This window comes from Gobius niger (assembly GCF_951799975.1).
Source record: "Gobius niger genome assembly, chromosome: 2".
Lineage (NCBI taxonomy): Eukaryota > Metazoa > Chordata > Actinopteri > Gobiiformes > Gobiidae > Gobius > Gobius niger.
Window position 1 is genome coordinate 8929996 of NC_136853.1, and position 10423 is coordinate 8940418.

General features: G+C 39.1%; 1 long non-coding RNA gene across 1 annotated transcript; it reads left to right on the forward strand.

Annotated features, from left to right (window-relative positions):
* Positions 1–1117: 1117 nt before the first annotated feature.
* Positions 1118–8359, forward strand: LOC306983104. Its single transcript, XR_013794256.1, has 3 exons — positions 1118–1234; positions 6228–6435; positions 8237–8359. It is a non-coding gene; the product is annotated as an uncharacterized lncRNA (long non-coding RNA).
* Positions 8360–10423: the final 2064 nt, after the last annotated feature.

The window sequence follows — 10423 nt, forward strand, 5'->3', positions numbered from 1 at the left end:
ACCATGAACGCGTTCATTCTGGTGTCTGTGAACGGCATTTCCCGTTCTTTTTACGTTCGTTCATTATGGTGCCAGATTTCTTATATCTGTGGTTTAAGACCGCGGATCAGTGAATGTAAAACCCGCCGTCAGAGTTTACCAGCGGTTCTAAACTCCGGCGGGTCCACGGTGTAGCTCGCGCTAGCTCCGCTCCGCTCGCGCTAGCTCCGCTCGCGCTAGCTCCGCTCCGCCCCCGCGCCAACGGCCCGACTGTGTCCAGTTCTGTGGCGCTGAGCTCTGCTGTTTATGGCGCTGGCACATGCCCTGGCACACCGGTAACCAGCGGGTCTGCACGCTGCCCGCGAGCAGCCACAGTTTAAGGTTACGAAGCGAGTTTCCCTTGTGTAACGTATGTCGCTCTAAACTCCTCTCTGCTCCGCGGTGCCACTCATTTGCATAAAGTCACAATGCGTAGTTTTTTAAACTACAAATTAGCTAAAACATTTTTTTTTTCACATGATAAATTAACAAATTAACACAAATGCAATTGAATATCTGTAGCTTCATTTTCCACTAAGAATTTAAAAATTAAACTTAAAAAAAATTAAAACCAAACAAAATATGATTAGAAAAGATTTCCAAAATCCACTCTGAAAACCGTGACAGGCTGACATGAAATAGCTTTAACACTAAGTTAGGAGGCCATGATATTTTTGACTCATGGCTAAAGTCAACTTTCTCCAGCTCTCCCAAGGTTGGCAAAAATGCATCTCAAAATACTTCAGATTGTTGCTTTAAGATATGGATTTTAAAATATTTCCCTGAGAGAGGAAATATACTGTACTTCTCACCTTTTTCATGCCTGAATAATAGCTCGCAGAAAAAAAAAAGAAAAAAGAAAAAAAAGAACTATGAACTAGTTCATTTTTGGAACCATGAACGAACTATTAAGCATGAACAATTATGAACTATGAACGAACTAGTTCATTTTGAAATTTGTGAACTGAACTTTGAACTATGTCCAAAAACACAACAACGCAGGCTTTATTCTGTCACTGCTTCCATTCGACAGAATTTACAGTGACCCTTCCTGCCTCCGGACTACGAGACACGACTTTACAGGGACACTAAATAACCTTTTATAACACCGCAAAGGTTTGTTTTAGCTAAGACTAGTTTGTAGCACATGATGAGCTAGCCTAATTCCCATGTAAGTTAGCTAAATGTCAAAAGTTTGATGCTTTCGACTGGCGTGGTAAGAATATTTCTTTCTTAAATTGTCAGCTCGTTATTATTGCAAATCTACACAGCTAAAATGTGTCATTCTCTGCGTGCAACAGTCCATGCAGACATGATGGTCATGAGCTGTGGACTTTGTCAGTGATTAGCTTCATAACAAGCGGATTAACAGTTGTTTAACACAATGTATTGCATAAATTAGCTTGCTACTGTTTCTGCTGGCAGTATGTGATCTAATTAGTGGTATTATTACTGCATAATTGTAGTTGTTTTGGCAAAAATACTGGATAATTTTGTGCTGTGTTTAGGCTTGACATCACAAGCCAGCTGGCCCATAACTGGAATATAGGGGTCACCAACCTTTTAACGGCTGAGGACTACTTTGAGGATCAACTTTATGCAGAACGACTTTAAGTGCAAATGACACATTAGATAAATGTTTTGCTAAAACATAGTTAACAGAATTATATTTAAGAGATAGAGATACTACAGAAAAAGTTCCAAGTGACATGTGAAATATATTTGGCTATAAGTGTGTAAAGAATGTAAAGAAGGGTTAAACAGTTTGGAGGGGTGCGGAAACAGAGAAGATCAAATGTTATATATGAAAGTTACCATATACAGTTTAGGAAAAACAATTTTATAAACAACTCCATTAGCCACTGTGTCACTGCGGATCCTAACACACTGAGTCCAAATGCTTTTATGTACTAAATGCAAACTCAAACAGAACAGAAGAGGCAGCACTTCTCTGGATGTATTCATCCAACTGTTAATTCTGCATCATCAACACAATTAAATTCACACAAACACTAAGATAGTTGCATTTTCACCGGATAATGTATGCTTATTATTTGTTTTTGCTGTCTCATCCATTTTCTATTTTGTTGTGAAAGTAGTACTAGCAGTAGTCGTAGAAGTACTTAGCAGTAGTTGTAAATAAACAGTATGGTTTTAGTGTGCAACTGTCTAAACGCAAAAGGCTGCAGTTATTCAGGCAGGTTGAGCTTTTGTAAACAGCCAAAAAAAAGAAGAAATAATTTGGGAGGACTTATTCTGTCTAAGAGCTGCTAACCCTGTAGTTAAGACCTCCGCAAACATGTTCTGAAATGCTAGGTGATGCTTGTGTCAGTTTTTGGAGTTCACATTTCAATCTCTCAAATATTAACATTCCTGGACTGTTGAAAGTGTGCACCGTGTCACAGGGCTAGCATTGAAACTCAACGCAGAGATTGGAAGAATGCAAAAAACAAAACAAAAAAAATCATAACAGAGGCAATACAATGTCATTATGCCGTATTATCTCTTCATATAGTCCATGGGCCAAACCCCAAAATCTGGCATATCGGTACCAAAAAGGTGGCAAAGGCTATCGTATATTTTTAAGTAGGTCCATGTCTGAGGTTTATATTTTTGTATGATAGCCCTTGCAGACTTACAGCTTTATCATAGTTTTCAGCTGTGAACCACCCCCATGTCAAAAAAGTCGCTTTTGACACTGGTCCATATTTTGGTTGAGGCCATTTCCAGCACATTAGATACTGATTTACACCATTGTATTTGGTATCATTGTAAAGAAGACATTTTCATGTTTCATTTGAGCCCAAATGTACTACACTGTGACTATTACCATGGTAACCATAGCTCCTCAAACTCAAACCTGAGGACATTTTTTCACCATTTTCATAAAAACAGTTTTACTATGTTTAACGCTGTTTCTTCAAGGAACATCACAGAGACAAATGTTTGATACTGGGGAACTCTCTAGACTCTGAGGATTCAGGAAATGTATAACATGTCAGTACTTTCTCAGCTTAAGGCCTCACAGTGAGCCACAAAGTAAAAGAATGTCCACCTCACATGAGCCTCTCCCATTGAAATAAGCCTATATCTGCCATTCTAAGGTTGGAACAGCTGGTGAGACTTTCTGTCCAGGACAGGCCAATGCAACTTGAAATTAAATTCATAAAAATTACAATTATTCTGAATTATATAAACTAAAACATTATGTAGCCTATACACTGCAACACTCACTGACAGTCTCATTCACTTTAACTCATTCACTACTGAAACCACATAATTTTACATTGGTAATTGGTAAATAAATAAAGTTTCTAGCGATATAACATCTAGAGAGTTGTGCCGTCGAATGGCCCTGGGGACAGAGACAAAAGGGGGTTAACTATCACTAGATTTTGAGCCAAAAGCTAGGTTAGAAGTACCAAGGTGTTATACCTTACTAGAACTAGATTGTACAGAAAATTGACTCAGGGGACATGAAACAAAAAGAAGAACATGCAAATTCTGCGCAGAAAGGTCACACATGGCCTGGGATATCAGGAACTTCTTGCTGTGAGGTGACAGCTAGACATTCAGTCACTCTTGAAACCCCTTGTACAAAAACCATTATGCTGATAGAAAAGGGTGAAGGGAATACCTCTTTATGTACGAGAAGTTGTGGAAATTGTAAGAAATTGTCCTGCATCACTCCTGCAGCTGTAGGAGATCTGGGAGAGCTGTCTCCCAGAGACACGAACTGTAGTTGGTTAGACAGTTGGTTATGCAAGAACCAAGCTTTTCCTTCAACAGTTGACAATAGCGACCCGTGGCCAATGGCAATGTTATGTTTTCTTCCAACCAGACTCTGCGACTGTGAAGGGGCGAGGGAGAAAAGTGGTGTAAGAGTGGGGGTGAACTACGGCTGAGTACAGACTGGAACCACAACAGGACCGGCTTCACATCTTTTTCTCTCAGACACGGACAGTGGTTAACTCAAGTTTTTAGTTTGACCTGATAGAGCTTGTAGAAGCCCTTAACACTAAAGGAAGAACATGAGGCAGCACGATGTAAACAAGGAAAAGAATGTGGGTCTTGTCTTGTTTGGAGCAACACTGTCCTTGCGCCAGGTGGCCCAAAAAGTGTTGAATGCACAGGAGAGATTGCATGCCCTTAGTGGTTAGTCTTAGTGCTTAGCGTTCTCTTGCCTCTCAGCCTGAAGCTCAATTTAGGTGTTTTTGTGTGGAGTTTACATCCTCTGTCTGTGTCAGGACAGATTTTCTTTGGGTGCTTTGGTTTCTTCCATTAATATAAAAGACGCTGGTGTTGAGATAAAATGTGCACAAGAGGCAATAAGAGATAATCCCAAACAGGAATGGTTTCAGAGGCGGAACCAGCTGAGCTTCTGAGAGACAGTTTTCTAGTTGCATTTGACTGGGCTCGATATAACTATTGTCAGCCTGAGGTGATGCTGAGCCCTGCAGAGGTGGCACAGTCCACTAAGTGCCATCGCCAAAAGATTTGTTCCCAGCATATTCTGAAGAGCATGAAGAATAATTCAGGACATGGGCACAACTCTACATTTAAACCTCCACAATCATCAACCGGTTTGTTATAAGCTATGTTTTGAAAGCAGGATGACACAAGTGCTGCCATAGCCCAACAGAATGAACATGAAGTGACCTCTGGTGAGTGTGCCTGACTAAAACATCAGAAACAGACCTCACAAGGGTGGCCTGAAGGCCATATATTTCCTCATGTCCCCAGTGGTTACAGCCTTGATGCACAGTGGAGTGTGGCATGTGCCGTAGAAGACCACAATTGTCGCTTCAGTCTTGAACTTTGTACACGGCACCAAGGATTTACTGTGTTACTGTACCAATTGGCATCGGCAAGTTTGCGGTCTGGGGTCTTAGAGGAGGTATGCTTTAAGTGGTCAAGTTAAAATATCTTGAGATCTAGTTCATACGTGAGGGCAGAAAGGATAGAATATGAGTATAAGGAGTATAAGGAGTACTCTTCACACAACACAGGGTGTTGTTCAAACGTGTGGTTTATGGCAAATTCAGCTTCAGAAAAACTTTCTACAGCAAATAAATTAACAACTAATTTTGTATCTAGTGTAAAATATGATATTTTTGGCATAACCATGTGGTGTCTACAAAGACAAACTTTTGGAATTATCTTGGATTATTGAGACATTTTAGACAAATGTACAGGACTATGTATTGTAGTGAAAGAAACAGAATGGCATTGTGTGTATATAGCATATAATATGATAAATATCTATAATATATAAAATAGATATAGATAGAACAACTTTTTGCTAAAAATACAGAACTGTTCTTCTCCACAAATTTAATTTCAAGTTGCATTGGCCTGTCCTGGACAGAAAGTCTCACCAGCTGTTCCAACCTTAGAATGGCAGATATAGGCTTATTTCAATGTGAGAGGCTCATGTGAGGTGGACATTCTTTTACTTTGTGGCTCACTGTGAGGCCTTAAGCTGAGAAAGTACTGACATGTTATACATTTCCTGAATCCTCAGAGTCTAGAGAGTTCCCCAGTATCAAACATTTGTCTCTATGATGTTCCTTGAAGAAACAGCGTTAAACATAGTAAAACTGTTTTTATGAAAATGGTGAAAAATTGTCCTCAGGTTTGAGTTTGAGGAGCTATGGTTACCATGGTAATAGTCACAGTGTAGTACATTTGGGCTCAAATGAAACATGAAAATGTCTTCTTTACAATGATACCAAATACAATGGTGTAAATCAGTATCTAATGTGCTGGAAATGGCCTCAACCAAAATATGGACCAGTGTCAAAAGCGACTTTTTTGACATGGGGGTGGTTCACTTCAACAGCTGAAAACTATGATAAAGCTGTAACTCTGAAAAGGCTATCATACAAAAATATAAACCTCAGACATGGACCTACTTAAAAATATACGATAGCCTTTGCCACCTTTTCGGTACCGATATTTGGTCTGGCCCATGGACTAATAAGTGCACTTTGTCATTAAGACACCCCCTCAATTGGATTAGCAACTTGCACAAGTACATACACTTCAAGTATTTCTCCACTTTTTCCTTTTGTTTTTCTGGATTGTTTAGGGAAGTTTCAGGACACCAAAAATATGACATATGATATAAGCCCTTTCTCAACTTAATCCCTCTTTGTCCACTGCAGTAATATCCAATTGCTGTGACCTGGACTTTTCCCTGTGTGCAGAGCCCAGCGTGTGCCGAATACTGCGAGCTAAACAAGTGCTTCTCTGTGAGAAAATCTACCAAGAAGCTTTTTCCTCGCCACGGCCTGGTCTGGTTGGCAGAGTAAGCAGACGCTGGATCATGTCACATCATGTCCTCTGAGCCCTGAGACATGACAGACTGTGGGCCGTCCCTGAGTCCTGGTGTTTAGGTTGCTGTATGCTAAGATAGTGAGTATGTAATGGGGGGAGAATATTATATTATATTATATTATATTTTTACAATTTATTTTACTTTTATTTTACTTTTGTTTATTTCAGGCACATAATTAGGAAAAACAATAAAAACAGCAACATTAATTTCAACATAAAAAGCAAGCTCCGATTTGCTTGAAAAGGGGTGGGAAGAAGAAAATGTATTTAATCATATGCTAATTTGCCATTCATATTTTCACTCAGCTTACTGTTACATCTTCATTGTATACCAACAATGGTAAGGAAACTAAAGCACACTAGTAGACAAAATATCATGTAAAATTTAAAGCAGAACTAAGTAACTTGTTTACCTTATTAAATCCTTTTCGTAGTCCCACTGGGGGTAATACAAGTGTTAATATGGGATGATTGGGGGGGTCTTTCATCTCCCCCTAGTGTCTCTGGCCAGAATAGCATGCTTACAGCTTTCCTTGCTGTGACCCGAAGCACCAATACACTCTAATTAAATCACGATCAAAAGAAGTTAGGAGGTTAACGGGCAAAGCTAACTGTGGGCTAGCGCTACTTCAGCAGTATTTACATTCAAGTTTGAGTGGAAAAAATATCTCCATTGTGTAATTGAGTTCCAAACTCTAGAATTTTCACACACTCTTCACTCTATACCACGCTGTTATTGCCTGTGGTTTGTTGTGAAGGGGAGTGAGGCTCGGAGGGGCTCAGGGACAGGGCACATCACTTAATCCGTTTTAGGTCAATATATATATATTTTTTATAAACGCCATGTAAAATGATGATCAAGATGTGATGAAAATGTGAATCCATTACATGGAGAAAGAACATAAAAGTATGTTTTTGGTTCATTTGCCCTAAATTAATTGATAATATGTTATATTAAAGTGATAGTCTGTAAGGCCCTGGCGTACAGTTTGACGTAATGTAAGTAATACTGTATAATGTTTTTTCTAAAGTACCCCCTTTTGCTGATTTGCCGAAATTCGAGCCAATCAAGGGGAAGAGGGGAGGGCGCTCGATCGTTTACTTTTGAAAGTTTCTTGCTCTCCTCATTTTGCAAACTAGGAGTGGTTTTCTGGTCCAATCAGTAGGGGTGGCACTTGATTGTTTGATTGTATTTTTAAATTTCACTCTCACTCTTTCCTCACTTTGAAATACCGCCTATCATTTTAAGACTGAAATCTGCAAAAAATATGGTGTAGCACATTTTTAGCTTTGGAGTCATAAGCTCCCACAGGAGTGAACCGCGCTCAAAGACCCCGAGGCCTAGTTGGTGACATCAATGTGTGTATTTGTTTGAAAGTAATATTAAATGCATACAATATTTTTTTACATTCTAAGTAATGCACAACTGTCATTGTTATTGTAACAAAAAGACATTGTTTAGAACAGATTGTACTGCCACCTTGTGACTGTCCTTCCACTGGTATCTCCAGAAAACGTGTTATTATTGCTGACTCAATTTTAATCCAGGTTTAGGTGTTGATAATCTACCATTTTAATGCACAAACTAACTGCTTATGTTCAGGTACTTGTATATCTTGATATTCACAAACTCTAGGCCAGTCAATGTGTGCAGTACATTTGTAAACATGGAAAGACAAGGTCGTCTGGTTCTGCATCTCAAGAAATATGCTAATTAGCAGCCATATTAATTCATTGCCTGGAGTCAGGTCATCATTGATCTGTGTACTAATGATTTACTGTCTCTAGACCTATTGAACTTCACGAGAACATGTCCAGAGACTCCTTCACTTTTAAATAACCAAATATATTCGGTTAACTTTATTTTCTCTTGTTGCAGACTGGACTATGCTAAAGTCCGCTCGCAGCAACATGCTGTCTGCTGGGGCATCCAACAATAAGGTCAAGTACTCCCGGCTGGCTGCTGACGATGACGGGTACATAGACCTACAGGCAACATAGTCCTTAATTTATTCAAGACATGCAATGTTGATGTGATAGAGGGAATCCACATTTTAAATAGAAATAAAACATTCAACATCGCAAATTGAGTGTCAAATCTAATTATAACTTTGAATACTCTGAATTTGCCGCTGTTATGACATTACACGCATAACATCTGTGTCCCCTCGCTAAATCCTTAGGCTGATTACAACAAACGTGGCCTGTCACGATATCATTTTTTTTTTAAGGATGATCAATCGTTTCTGAAAATATTGCGATAAATTATATTATCGACCAAAACATTTTATAATGCTGTTGCAATTATTCTAGACAAAAAATAAGAAAAAATTCTTTCTTGAATTAATATGATTAACATAATTAATATAAACCTGGTTATAATTAAGGTGAGACACTGCAGGTGAATAGGGAAAAAGAAATATTTAGTGATATTAATTCTGCTGGGTCAGTGTACTTTTGGGTATTTGGATTTTCTTTATTGGAATGAAAATAAAAAATGGAAAAAGAAGTTGTTTTTCAATTTGTTTTTAAAAAATGAAGCTGATTTTCATGTTTTCACTGTATATTTAATAAACAAAAAACAAATTAAGACGAAAACGAAAAACAACCCAATTTTCGTTTATGTAATCGGAAGTTGTCATATTTCTGCTCCAAGAGCGCTGAATATGAACGCCTCTTATATGAAGGTGCTGTTTGTGCAAAAACATCCGCCTTGTGATTGGCAGCCTGCGGCTCGAAGTGTGCTCGAAGTGGCACATTTAGGCCATTCCTTTGGTTAGTGGCCAGCAGACACTATAGATACTATAATAGGAATGATGGCAATAAAAAAAATATTTATATGAGGCCGGAGTCTGGGGTCTCCTTTGTGCACAGTGGGGCACTGGTGTGAACTGAAGAGCGCAGGATTTTCTCTGTCATCAATGGCCTATTAGCAAATCAAGGGGAGGAACACATTCACTTTCATCTAGCACTTTGAGGTTTCGCTGAAATGTAAAGTGCAATATAAATAAAATTTATTATTATTATTATTATCTCAAGTTAGCAAAAGTCTAATGAAAAGTGCTGGAGAGACACGAAAAATATATTTTAGATAGCTATAGGATTGATCTAGTCAGTTTTACGCACAACTGTCTCTCTACGATTGTGTCCTTCAGTAGATCAGGCTCTTGATCTAAACCAGTGTGGTCAACGTCTCGCTTTAACTCGGCGCCCAATCAAAACCGCTCTTTGACTCGGGGCTCCGTGCGCTCTGTGGCGCACTTGGTAACTTTTACGCACAGCCCAGATGCGCACTAAGCAGACTGGCAAGGCGTCCACACGCGTTGTTGGCGCGAGTCTCAAATAAGGCAGTGCATCTGTTTTATTAAAGAGAGAAAGATTTGGTGATTTGGAGTTCTTTCTTGCAGCCCTGGTTTCTGTCCTCAAAGTTTACAACGACCCCCGTGCCAGTACAGTTCCAGACCGCTGCATTATCTGCAGAAATGACCCTTGTACGTAGCCTGTTTGCAGTCCGGGAGCAGCTTGGCCACGTAAGGCAATGCTGCGTCTTGATGCACTAGAGGCACTTGTAAAACAAACGCAGTTAGTGGGGAGCAGAGGCTTCCGATTACATAAACGAAAATTGGGTTGTTTTTCGTTTTCGTCTTAATTTGTTTTTTGTTTATTAAATATACAATACAAACATGAAAATCAGCTTCATTATTTAAAAACAACGCTTCATTCACTTGAAAAATGGCTGTTTTTTTCATGTTTCGTTTTTTGATTTGCAAACCAAAATTGAAAAACAACTTGTTTTTCCATTTTTTATTTTCATTCCAATAAAGAAAATCCAAATACCCAAAAGTACACTGACCCGGTCGTATCGCAAGTTTTCTGTCACTTTCTGTTTTCATATGAAGACGGCAACAAAATCTAAACAACTAGCTGAGACCCGGCCTTCGGCCGGGCCTCGCTAGTCTCCACATGTGATATTCAGAGATTACACAGTTATTACACAGAAATGTCCAGTATAGTCCCTATAACCCGTCAGTCAGAATAGCTGTAGACCCGCAGTAAGTAGACCAGT